General features: G+C 38.1%; 1 protein-coding gene across 4 annotated transcripts in view; it reads right to left on the minus strand.

The window, feature by feature from the left end:
* The window catches only part of rps2 (ribosomal protein S2), a 338,696-nt gene that overhangs the window by 183,021 nt on the left and 141,583 nt on the right, over window positions 1–14,092 (minus strand). Inside the window, exon 1 of one of the 4 annotated variants that reach the window (XM_071473802.1) lies at window positions 12,150–12,153. The exons of the other annotated variants lie outside the window; for them this stretch is intronic. The gene's annotated coding sequence lies outside the window, so the exon portion shown is untranslated. Of the gene's footprint in view, window positions 1–12,149; window positions 12,154–14,092 lie in introns of those variants that run through there. 4 annotated transcript variants of the gene reach the window in all.

Consider the following 14,092-nt stretch of genomic DNA (forward strand, 5'->3'; position numbering starts at 1 on the left):
GTTGGCCATGTGTCCAAACATTCAGACATAAAAAGACATGGCAGACACACAAATATAAGAAAACACACGTACACAAAGCTTAGCTTGTCCAGTGAAACAACAGGCTGACATTTCTCCTTTCATTACAGTGCCATTGTGTGTGTGTGTGTGTGTGCGTGCATACATGTGATGGTGGCGCTCCTGCTTGTGGGATATATTGTGTTTGGCCATGACTTTTCATCCTGGAAGCCCATAATTAGACAGTACCGGATGCTGCCAAGGAAGGATGAGGTTAAAGAGTGGAGGCGAGAGGCCTGTTTGCTCGGTGGTTTTCATAAGCACGATGAGGAGTGTTGAGGCTTAATTATAGGAGTCACACCCCCGCTGAACCTTGATGACACGTTTCCTGTGATTAGAGGAAATGATCGGTATTGATTGTAAGAGGAGAGGAAGAGTCATGTTTAATTGCATTAGAATAATTGCCTATTGATGGCTGAGGTGAGGCCTATCCCTGATGATGAGGCTGCAGTGTGTCAGGTGTGAAACCTGTTTACAGCACAGTGTCCTGAAAGTTGTTTAAAGTGATAATGGTGCAATATATTTGAGACTTTTTCAGTGTCTGTGTAAATTCTCACCTGATGAATTGTTTGAATTGTTTCCTAACACATCTATGACTGGTCCACAGGATTTACCTGTGTGGTTTATGAAAGTCCGCCCCTTGCAGTCTGATGCGTAAGTAATTCCTCCTTGTGTCTCCATTTCACAGCTATCCCACGCAATCTTTCTCCATGCATCCTCCAGGTTTCCCAATTCCAGCCAATTAGACTTGAGTTTGAGTGGAATCGATATATTTCCTGGTGACCTTTGGGTCACCTCGGGCAATTGTCAATAGGTATTTGTGGTTGCATATCAGGACTGGCTCTGCAGTTCCCCTTGCACCATCAGTCCATCGATCTTCCACCTTCCTCTCAAGAAACATAAACAAAACCTTATGCTAACTCATACAATATATGTGCTCTGCTGACTCTGCTTTTGCTCACAATATTTATCATCCCACACCTAATCAGTTTTGCACTGAACACCTGAATCACTACTTCTACCTCATACTTCATAAAAAGAAAACCAATGGAAGACAATAGGATGAAAAACAATAAAACACATTACCTCTTGGGATATTTTACTATAGTGCACCAATAAATAACATTAGTGTTCTCTATTATTCGTTAGAAATAATAGAGTGGGCACCTCTTGGGAGCTTTAAGACAGGACTGCAGTTACAAATGTTGGTATTTTGTATGTGATTTGTGCTGTCAATGGCATCTTGTGTCCCTGCCTGTTTCACTCTCTCCCTCCTACATTGTTTGGGTCCTTGTTTCTCACTGGTTGTGTTTTAAGCAAACCCAGACAGCCTTGATCCTCAGCCAGGGACAGTGGTTACGAGGCAGGCAAGGCCACAGAAAGTTACCCTGCTCCCAGGTCACTGTGGTCTGGAAGCCAACATGGGATCACTGAGTAAACAAGTGGTTTCAGTGCGAGGGTGGCTCAGGGCAGCCGATACAAGGGCGTGTGTTATTTACGGGTACGTGTATGTGCATGTGCCAAGAGGTCTTAAAAGTTTGCATGGGCCCATAGCGTGCTGTCTCCTTGAGCTTATTTTTTAGAAAATGTTGACTGCTTCATGTCTGAATTGGGGCTGAATGTTTGTTTTATCTGTTGGGATGAAATATTCATTATTAGAGATAGTCTTGAGGGTGGTGTGTGCTGAGGGTGGGATGGCTGTTTAAACACATCTCATCAGTATCATTTCTCAGCACTGCCACTGACAGGCATTAGTGTACCGTCAGAAGAAATTACTGTATTAAACTGTCCTTCATGCATATTCATGCTTTTACATTACAATGGCAATAGATAAAATGAGCTTGGTATCACCAAATTAACAGGCAATGCTAACAGACAGAATGATTTTGATATAATCAGATTAAGTATGACACTGCCAGTTTAGGGAATTAGTGTATGGGCATCCTCAAACAAATGTAATCATTTCAGATTATGTCAATCTGTCTGTTAAAACATGATGAAAATCATGACACGTGTCTTACTTTTAAAGGAAAATTCCACCTCAAGATAGATTTATAATATTGCATGTCATCAATATGACAGGAAGTGATGATGAGTCAAAGCCCCTAGTTTCTATCCCTGACACCGTTCAACTAGGGCTGCCTGGCCTTGTTTAATTTTTTAAAGTTGCTGCTGTTGCTTGTGTTGTGTTATGTAATTGGTCTGTGTGTATTGTCTATTTCATTGTGTGTCACTGGGACTGATATGACCTTCCTTCCAACTCATTTTACAGTGCCAACATAGTTACAGCTGTAACTTTTTAGTTATATGTTTATAAGAAAAATTTAGACTCGTTAAAGATTATTGTAAGTAATTTTAAAATAAACTGTTTTTTTGTTTGTATTATTGCTTTTTATCTGTTTTTACTCAAAATAAAGCAAAAATAAATTCTTAGATTGAAGTAAATACATAAATGATGAACTTTAAGTATAATTAAACCAACAAGGTCACTGGTTTAAGATTCATGTTCAGATCTTAAACGCATTATTTTTAGTCCTGATCAATCTCCCTCTCGACATTTGGTGTTCTATACAGTAAATATCAGGGCCTGGTGGATGTTTGCCTTCCTCTCACAGCCAAAATGTCCCATGTCAGCTTTTGCCTGGCTTATTGCAGGTATAAATTAGATCACAGTTCTCACAGGACCAAAGCAACATGTTAAAATAATGTGTAATCTCCTACTGAGCTAATCTGTCCATCTGCCCTCGCCATCTCATGGTGCTGTTGTGTCACTTCTTCTCAATGTGAGAATCAGTTTCCTCTTTAAAATGGAATGAAAACAGACCATTTGAACGGGTTATGATTTAAGCCTAACCCAACATCACATCAGTCATGGTTTACTCCTAATCCACTGTCCCACAGGTGTGACCACTTGTGACCACAAAATAACCAAAGTTCAGATACGGCACATTTATTCCTTTCCCCTAAACCTCTAATTAAAGCTAAGATAGAGTACAAAAAAAAAAAAAAAAAAATCTTTAATTATTAATTGTGGAGATTTTTCGAAATAATAATAATATAGCCGAACTTACAATTAGCCACACAGCTGTGTACAGTAAGTAGAAAAAATGTGGACTAAATGTAGGATAGTATTTTTTTATTATACATTTATTGGAACACATTATTCAACAATCATAACACTGTAGAGAATGTTTTAATGTCCCAAAGGGTTTAATTCTTACTTTAATTTGTCAAGCTATACTCATCTGGTAAGAATGTAATGACACTGAGTTCATTTTGTTTGTCCTTTTCTCATTTTCTTTTTCAACAAATGTTCAGAGCAACTGAACAAGAGATCTCCCATATTTTAATTGTAAGCCTTTTTTTTTTTTTTTTAAAAGCACATTCTATTGACACTACCTCAATCTTACACTCAAGTACACAGCAATGTCAAGTGGTCATATGTCTGGATATCTTTTCCCATAAATGCACTGCGTGTATTACAGCTTTTTGTTTGTGTAACAGTAAAGTTCAAACTATGATAGCAGCAATAGCTAAGAGCCAGTCTTGCAGAAAACTATGTTATCACCCACTGCACCATATTTTGTAGGTGTGATATATAGGATATTAATAATGTGTAGATTTAATATTTCATACATTATTGCTTGTCATGCATATTTCATGTAAAACATGTACTTGTGCAGTATAATGTGGAGTATCTTAAATTAGTTTCATGTAACTTGCTGACAAAGTGGGAAATGCCCCCCACCCACAACCACGCCTCAGGTACATGAACGTAGCTAAATGCCTTCACTCACCAGCACCTTAGGTTGTCCTCATGCTCTGTGTCCCATCCCTACTGTCCTTGAATTTTTATTGGTCAAGCAAGACAAACACAGAATGAGTAATTTAACATGGAAACACATTTCTGCACATGACATTACATACATACAATACTATAGCGGGACAATCATTCGATTGAACAGAGACTTGGGCATAATTGATATGGAGCATGACTGTGTATGAAAGAACAAAAGAAAACTGCTGTTGGATGTTGGACAGAAATGGATTTTAAAAGGACCTGGGTAGAAAGGATGGAAAAGTCTGCAACTGAGGTGGTTTTACATTGATTTTGTTCTAATTCTAGGGATTGGGTTATTGTTGTTGTGCTTTTAGGTCCATTTAGTTGATAGTTGATTTGCCAAAACGTAGTGGGAGTTCTGTGTTTATAGGCCTCCTTGTGATTTTTCATTTTGTAATATTGAGAGTCTGGGTTTTTTATTTATCCAATAAAATTGGGTAACTAATAATTAATCTGAGGTAAGGTTTTTATATTAACTGTAGTGATTTGCCAATGAGTGTGAGCTTGGTGCAGCATTTGAAGTCAACGTTTATTTTTCATTTTTTATTTTTTGCAAAGGGGTGTAATTGAGGTCAAAGAGTTCTGACAGCCTAGGAGAAATATTAATGCTTAAATATTTTATGTTGCCAATGTGAAGTGGGAGGGGGTAATCTTGGGCTGCAGAATCCCATACGTCTTCAGACAGTGGTAGTATAGTTGATTTGTTCCAGTTTATCGAGTAGTGTGAGATTGGGAAGGGGCTGTTAAGGATGTTGAACGTTTCCTGGGCTGACACATAAGAGTTCTGTAAGTATACTAATAGATCATCGGCATAAAGACTCATTTTATGAATTGCCTGAATTCCTTCAATTTTATTGCTTTGTTGTATTGCTTCTGCAAGTGGTTCGATAAAGATGGCAAATAGGGATGGTGAGAGTGGGCATTGTTGTCTGGTTGCTTGATGAAGTGTGAAGCTCAGTGAGTATTGTGGCCCCAGGGGAAGTGTACAGTGTTCTTATCAAATGGATGAACAGCTCTCCAAACCCAAACTTGTGCAGGGTGCGAAATAGAAAAGTCCAATTTACTTTATCACATTCTTTTTCAGCACCTAATGATACAATTATGGTTTTATTTGTTTTTGTTTATCTGAGGCATGTCTGTCAGGGTGGATTAGGGGTGACTGTTTCTGTTCTGGTTGCTTGGGCTTTGGTAATCATTTTTAAGTCAATATTGATTAGTGAGAGAGAATGCTAGATAGAAGGGTGGGTTGGGTCTTTGGGTTTAATAGCGGTGTCATGACAGCGGTATTCATGTGGTCATAGTGGATTCTGCAGTTACTCTGTAAATTAGTGGTAATAAAATATCCCAGAAGTGTCTATGGGATTCAGTCGGAAGTCCATCTGGTTCAGGTGATTTATTATTTGGCATTTTATTCAAGGTTTTATTGAGTCCTTCAGAGGTAAGGGGTTCATCTAAAATGTTTGCTTGCTCTCTAGATAGTGTTGGTAAGTCCAGGTTGCTTAGAAAGAAATGTATTTCTGATTGATGATCTGAGGAGCATAGGTTGCTGTAAAATATTTGAAAGACATGATTTTTTGGATTTCAGGTTATAGTACCTGTAGCGTTAAGTATGGATGGGATAATTGCTTTCTCTTTTTTGCGTTGTAGCAAAAAAATAAAAAAATAAATCAAATAAAAACAAAAACAAAAAAAGGAACTGTGTTTTATGTGTATGATAGTTGGGTTTTGAAGGTTGGTTTGCACTGAGGTTATTGGTATATTGCGTTAATAAAATGTTAAATCCTTTGCTCTACAGTGTTGTTGTGCTGTTGCTGCTGTTTTTTCTTGTGCAAAAAACATTATATGATTTTACCTCTCATTACAGCGTTGACTGTTTCTCATAACAGTGAAGGAAGCATGACTACTCTCTTTAGTATCAGTGGGTTGAAAGAGAACAGGAGCACGATCGCTGATCATGATTGAGTGAATCCTGTTTTCTAGGATATGTTGGGTAAGTGAGTTGCTTACAAGAAAAAGGTCAGTTCTGGAAGAAGATTGATGAAGGGCGGGAAAATACAAATATTGGGTTTCTCCCTCAATCCATAATCATTCATACACTGTTTTACAATTTCAGTGACGTGCCAGTTTCTTACCAGCAGTACTTGAGTTTTTTATCGTGGGTTAATTGACAATATTGAAGTCTCCAGCTATTAGAATATATGTTGAAGTCACACAGTAGGAAGTTGTGCAAAAAATCAGAAGTTTTGATGCTTCATTTAGAATATGTTCAGCACTTCATCTTCCTATCAAAACAAAGAGAAGTTCAGCTCCTTCTGATTAACTCAACTGACCTGCAGCTGCAGGTAATACATTGCATGTCGTAGGTGCGCTTGCACCTAGGAATACGATAGTTCAGTGGTTGAGAAAAATGTAGTACCAAAGGAAAGTGCTGTTTTGATGGGTGGATAATGCACTGAAAATATAATAAATGAAGCATACATTTAAACGGATATCAGATTGTTTCAGTGGGTGTCTTTAAAAGTGTCTAAAACACTTTTTTTTCTTCTGCTGGCCCTGTGCACAGCTGCTAATGTGCTGTGTTCCCTGCTGCCTCTCCTAATTGGCAGCGCACTGATCTGAAACTACTGCTGGTGATACACTGACTATGCATGACTACCTCACACAACCCTACGTCAAATAACCTGAACTATCCCTTTAATGATGATGAACCTTCTGTCTGGATAAATAACAGATGTGTGTTGTGGACGAATGGAATGTTTTTATTTCTTAAAATTGAAGCGTTTCTTTGTTAATGGTTGTATGTTGAATTTTTAATTTTTTTCCCAAATTGTCCAATTTGTGATGTTGTAGTTCTGAGTTTCCTGTATGAAACATATGACTTATATATGACATATGATTTTAATCCTTTTAGACTGAGTGTGGATGCCATATACATTCCATCCCCCCTATACTGTTGTGTCTGGTAAAAAGCTGAGTGAGCTGCACTAATGTTTCTCCAGTCCACTGGGAGTACATTTGATAGACTGGACAATGAGTCAGGCTGTAAGAAAATGTGCTTAAGTCTGCTCTGAGAATAGAAATGACGATCTTTAAATGGACATAATCAAAAGAGTATTCCATAACATTTTCAAGAGTAATATTTTCTTGATAAAGAAACAAATATAAGAAAAGGGAGGAAAGAGGAGTCTTTCAGTCTCAGTAAGTGTTTGTCCTCTGCAGATTCATTTGTTCGGCTTACTCCACACTGAAACTGTGCTGTTTTTCCTTTTTGGACATGAACACTTCGATGAGTCTAATTAGCATTTATAGATTCATTGAGGAACTTGATTACAGCTTTTAAAGTCTGCAGATGGTCATTATGCTAATCCACAAGCCTGCAGTGTCTACTTATGTAACCCCAGCACACAATGAGTGGTGTTTCATGATAGGGGAATAAAGCGCGAGTGAACTAAGTGCTCTTTAACCAGAAAACTCCCATGATTCTTCACTGTGGTAATTCAAACACCAGGTGGGGCCCAGGTAGTCAAACTGCCAGTTAGGAGTTAATCATTAACTGTAAGATCACAGGGGTAAGCCGATAACTCAAGTGGGTAAGCTAAACTACTGAAACAAAAAAGATTGATTAATTATTGCTTTGCCACAGGCTGAAATGAAATGATATGCCACTCTACAAAAACAGATCTGCATCGATAACCCACAAAACTCAAGCATTACAAAAACAAAAGCAGCCTAAAAACAGTATTTTAAAAAGGTAAAAGGTGATTCATGATATGGCTATTGTGTTTGATTGTTGTTTGTTTTAGTCCACCGTTTGCTATTACACCCTCCACTGTGTCCTCCAAACAGTTCCTATCCTTCGGTGATGCTGCACATTAATTTTGTCTTTGGTCTGTTGCAGCAACCTAATATAGCCCGGCACAGCCAGCCAGAGAACAAGGTCGAACACACACCATGGATATGTCTTCACCCCAGGCTAATTTCTTTAATTCTTAAACAAGATGTGCATGACAGAGAATTAATTTTCTGCGTAAACAAGTTACTGTTTGTTTCCTGGGGTTGTTTGGCTGGCTTTTTGTCAGAAGCTGCACATGATTAATAATGCTGTCCTACACCTTCTGTAGAGGGAATTAACACAAAATGGTGAAAATGAGCGTGGGTGTATGAGAGGGGACTGGGTCATGTGTGTGTGTGTGTGTGTGTGTGTGTGTGTGTGTGTGTGTTGGGGGGGGGGGGGGGGGGGGGGGGGGGGTAAAGATGGAGAGCTTTTGTGCATATACTCACTGAGTGGTTGCACATATAACTTCCCAGTGCAAACACACGTGCCTTTGCATTGTGTCCTCTTGAATGTCACCCGTGTGCCACAGACCACATGTCCCTTCGTGCTGCAGATAATGAGCATATTAATATGTACATACCCAGCCAGGTTAATGCCTGCCTGGCACTCCAATTTCACGGCCCAGTCTCAGGTTGAGGCAGTTTCTGCAGCTCCAATAGGGCCGCGGATTCTTTCTATCAGATGAAGCAAGAAAAATGTAGTTCTGAATTATTGAACAGATACATGACTGACAGGCTGGCTGATGAAAACGAAGGGGAAGGAAACAGAAAAGGAAGAAAGAACAAAAATTGGTATAGTGAAGTTGATTGATGCTAAAGATAACTTTAGGTGAGTGGTTGACACTACAATATACTGACACAAAATATGGCTACAAGGCTTGTGGTGGAATGGACAAAATTGCTGAAATTGCTCTTCAGTGCTCTATTTTCTCCTTTTTCAAAGCACCTAAAACTTATTCCAGGCAATCCATCAGAGATGAAGTCTCAGCATCATAACTTTCAATCTGAGTCATATCTATTTGACAGTTGCGCTCATCGCTTTTGTTTCTGACACTGCCACTCCAGGAAGACAAACTGTGTCTTAAAGCAGAAGGAGTCTGAAAGCCAGCTGTCTATTGAATACAGAAAATTCCCTATATGGTAAATATTTTGTGATGTGCTCATTTCAGTAAAATCTGCTGATATTTCTCAGCCACTAAGTGTCAGAGAGCAGTTTTTATCTAAAAGTCATTGCAAATGTCAGACAGATAAAACAGCTCCTATCCACGGAACTGCCTGACAGACAGTTTGGTCAGACTAAACGGTGCGATGTGGTAGGAGGTGGGATTTTATAAGTGTGTGTGTTATCCTGTCTCTCCTGTCTCTGTCCTGACTCTACCGTGTGTCTGTTTGCTTTCTGAAGCTGAGTGCCAGACATACCTTATATCTTTTTATGACCAGTTTTAAATCATATGTCGTCACAGCCAACATTTGAACCACATCCTCTGTGGAAGATGCACATTTTTTTTTTTTTAGCACTGCATGCTGTGAAGCACAATATACAGTGACAACTTGATTGACTGCCTCTGTGACAATTCACAACTTTTCATATGAATTAGTTTCCCATTAAACATCAATGCTGGGTTTTTCCTCATAATAATTTGATATAAAACTGAATAACAACTGTTCCATGTTACATATTTATGACAGAACTTATTTCTCATGCAGGTTCGTTTCATGTGTTGTAATGTTGAGGTGAAATGCTACTCTGATTTCCATGCACCACTTTGTTGTGTCCCCACCAGCCCTACATAAACTTTTCACAACACCTCAAGGCTACTGTGAAGAACTTTGTGTGAATACAAACAGAAATTTGTTTACAGATATTTTTTTCACATTATCTTTTTCCTGCAAACAAGGAGAAGCATTCAGATTCCGTCTGAATAAACAGGTTTGAAGTGCTGGAGCAACGTCAACTGAAGCAAACAATTTGGAATCTAAATGGAAAAGTTGAACTTTTGAATCTTTTGAATTTTGAAAAACTAGTGCTCTTCAGTAAAAAGTGTTGTTGTGAGGAGGTGATTTTATTTCAGCATGGTTTCAGAAAATCTAATAGATGGATTTTTGCTGTGTTAAATCCAGATTAATTAGCTTTAAAATATGACCAAAATGCACTGTAAAATGTCACACAGGAACTAAGTGGAGTAAACCAATCTTTTTCATTAACATAACATAAATAAGTTAATTCAACTTAAGATGTTCATTAGTGCTCATTTTCAGACTTAGAACTTAAAAACATGATTTCTTCTGAGCTGAAATGATGAGTTGAAAGAAGTGAAGTGAAGATGATAAGAACTGTTGAAAGTTCATTTAGGGAGACTTCCGAACATGTTATTTGATAGTTCACAGGGCAAGGGTTAGGGTTAGGCAAGTGTGTGTGTGTATACTTGTACTTGCTACATAGTAAGGACCAAAAAAAGTATTTTACTAACAGAGTGAGGACATTTTGGGAAACTAAGGACATTTTGGCCGGTCCTCACGTTTTGAGACACTTTTTGAGGGTTAAGACTTGGTTTTAGAGTTATGGTTAGAATTAGGTTTAGGTTAAGGTAAGGGTCAGGTTTAGGGTTAGGGACTCAGTTGTGATAGTTAAGGTTAGGGTAATGGGCTAGGGAATGCATTATGAGTGTCCTCACAAAGATAGAAGTACAAGTATGTGTGTGTGTGTGTGTGTGTGTGTGTGTGTGTGTGTGTGTGTAAAAAACTGATTAAACGTACCTGAAGTTTATTGAACATTTACGTTTTTGCTAACTTATTAGTCCACTTTGAAGTAACGGATGAACTTTAGGTCAGTTAACTCACATTTTTAAGGCAACAGGGCAACTTATGTTTTAAACATGAAGCAGCTTAAAACAGTGCAGGGCACCAAGTATACAGGACAGCCTTGAGTAAGCCTTAAGTAGATTCAGTCAGAGGCAGTTTGCAATGAGTATTTCAGCATGAGCCGATTAATTTTTTACTAAGTAATATGAATTCATTTCCATCAAGGACCATAAACAGTTGATGAAGTGTCTAAAGCCAGATACAGTCATCATTTAAACATGAATGACAATTTCACTCAATTTTTGAAGCACAAAATGTTACTCTCCACTTAAGAATAAGTTAAGTACGGTAATAGAGGCTGGTGGAGGATTCATGCTTGATACATAAGTTGAAAAACAAACACGTAGCAACAAATCTGTGCCATTTTGTTAACATTTAGCTATAGACCCAGAAGAATTTGAAGTGAAAGGTATAAAATGATCTTCATATGTGTGTGTGTGTGTGTGTGTGTGTGTGTGTGTATAAACCTCATCACCTACAAATTGCATTTTTAATCCAAAACACTTGCCTGTGAGTCAGAACCCCTGCTGCATTTCCTCCAGTACAACGCCCCAGCTCTACATCCTAATCAGGAAACCCAAATAAAAACAAACATGGCCTTGGCTGGCTGACATCGCTGGTGATGTCAGCACTTTCCATAACTACACGGACGTTCATAGCAGCCGCTCTCAAAAACACAGCTGGTGAACAGTAGACAGTTTACAGGACGTCTTGTATCGGACACACTATAAAATGTTAAAGGAGCTAATCTTAAATTGCTACATAGCCAACATCAGCATTAGCAGCTCTTTAGTTATCAGTGTGGAGGAAACATTGCGAGTTCACTATCAACTTCATTCCTTTATACTCACCAGGAGCTGTCTACAGTGTTGGAAAGCAATGCCAATAATAACTCTCCACATCACATCTTTTCTTCTGCTGAAGTTAGCACGCTAACCAGCTATCCCCGGCCCATCTTGTCACCTTATGATAACGTCTCACTGCGGCCTCCATTCTCCCCTGAAGACGTATTGCTGCTCAGATGGCGTAGTATAACCTCTTGTATTATAAGCCAATAATAACCGAAGCAACAACCACTATCTACACCAGCTCCCAGCGAGAAACCATGTTTGGCAGCAGAGAAAACTCACAAATAGCCCCTTTACCATCTGTGATTTCCACAGTTGTGTCAGGTAGTGGATGGCTGACTAATGTGCAAAAACAAGAGGACAAATAATTGGGGAAGTAAGTCAAATGAGTCACAGAAATGCAGATTGTACTGGTGAGAATGGAGCTATGACAAATGGCATTCAGCCCTCTTTTGTTACAGAGTTGCAGATATGCAGCAACAGAAAACTTTGAGAATGTCTGAGGCAGTGTGTCCAGCATTTCAATGGCTTTTGAAGGACAGTGTGGAATGTGCTTTTTTGAAACCACACATGGGGATTTGTACTGGTCTGCATCACATTATATGCATCTTCTTGACTGTGGTTCATTGGTATTTTGTACCATATATCTGTTTCATTTTAGTTTCTCACATACAGTAGATATATGTTTTTTGTTTTTTTTTTTTTCTGTGACATTATTTGTTTGGTTGATCACAGTTGCACCATTGTACTAGCCAACAGAAGCTGTCTCATTGGGGAAAAGGTATTTTTTAGCCACAGAATATTACCTTGTGCATATAACAGCCTGCATTAAATTCATTGTCATTGTAATATTTTATCCAGTACCTGACCTGTGTTGTGAAAATATTTCTGGTCATGTCTGTCACAGCAACAGTCTGGCCGACTACCTTGTAAGGAAATTGTTATTCACAGGTCAAAGTGCCCAGATGATGTCATACATGAAAATATTTGCTTAAGGCCACTTCTGTTGGTTATACTGTTAATGTGAAACAATGTCATAATAAGTAGCTATTTTACTCAGCGGCTGTCTGTGAAAGCTTTAACAACAAAGCTGGCCGGCCGGCTACAGTGAGGTTGTAACAGGTCCATCCATCACTGATAGAGAAAATGTTCTATTGTACAACATTATTTAAAACTCAAACTGTAGCTGTAACTTTTATTCATTAATTGATATTAATTTATTTTAATTTCAGTAGTGTATAGTAGTCATAGTAATGGCAGCAGTCCCAGTGCAGTTTATAATTGTATTAAATTTGTTTAAAAGCATTACTTTACATTACTGAATAATAATAATAATAATAATAATAATAATAAAATACTACTAAGACTACTACTACTACTAATAATAATAATAATAATAACAATAACAATAATGATAATAAACTTTATTAATAAAGCACTTTTCATACAGGATATAAAGTCCATAATGTGAAGTCCATATTAGTGAAAAATGTATGTCCTGTCATTTGCAAATGAATGTAAACATTGTAAAGATGATAAGATTTGTAATATTTGTAATCTGATTTGCAACTGCATTTTGTGTCCAATTGTGCAAATACTAACATTTGTAATTCAGATTTTAAAATGTGAAAGTAACTGTAATCAGGTCAAGTTTCATATTCTAAACACTGAGATTTGTACTGAGATCTGCAATATGGCAACTGAAATCAGAGCCACCACCCGACGAGGGCTCTGATACTTTGGTCTTTGGTCATGCTGCTCTGTTAATGTACGTTTCCCTAAGAGGATCCATCAAGTGGACTCATCGTGCCAAAACAACACTGCAACTATTCCTGGCCACAGCGAAGCTCAAAATGGATTGGCCACTTGGGTAAACATTTACATTTCTCAGAACAAATTTGCACATCTGAGTGTGAATTTGCAAATCTTATTTTGTATCCACAAGTCTCATTTCATATTTGCAAAGGTCAGATGAAGTCCTGAATTTATTTCCATATTACAGTCAAGATACAATTAGATTTACACATCAATAAAGAGGTACTATTATATGATCAAGGCAGTGGACAGGACGGCAGGAAGTCTGATATCAATAATTTAGATCATGTAGTGGGTTTTTTAAAAAAAAAAGAGTTCAGTATCAACAAAGTGAGCACAAATGGTTTAATCTGAATATCAATGGTCAAAATGTTCAGGATTTCGCCACAACCTGCACTGTTAATCAAAGAGAAATCCAAATAATGATATCATCTTTATGTGCTATTCTACATCTCAAAGCAGCAATGTGTACCGCCTCTAGCACTGACCTTTTAGGAACCTCTTCTCTAGCACACGTATTTTACACTTCAAAGTAAGCAGTTAAATTATTCCAATTAGGCCAGCAGCACTGTTCTGGTCGTACCAATCTGCTGATGAAAGAACTCACCAAGCCTATCATCCTGCCTCAAAAACTCATTGCAGTTGTACATTATACATATTCACTGGACTGTTTAGGGAGAAGTCTGGGTGTCTTTGCAGAGTGGTGCAGAGAATTTAGAAGATTATCCATTGTTAGATTTATTGCTTTGAAAAGAAAAGACAGGGACAGTCATTGGTCACTTTGCGTTTAGCAGCAATTATCCACATGGCTTGCAGACATCCAGGATGGAGTTAA

Source organism: Trachinotus anak, unplaced genomic scaffold (genome assembly GCF_046630095.1).
Source record: "Trachinotus anak isolate AG129_WGS33_773 ecotype Australia unplaced genomic scaffold, CSIRO_AGI_Tana_v1 ptg000003l, whole genome shotgun sequence".
NCBI lineage: Eukaryota > Metazoa > Chordata > Actinopteri > Carangiformes > Carangidae > Trachinotus > Trachinotus anak.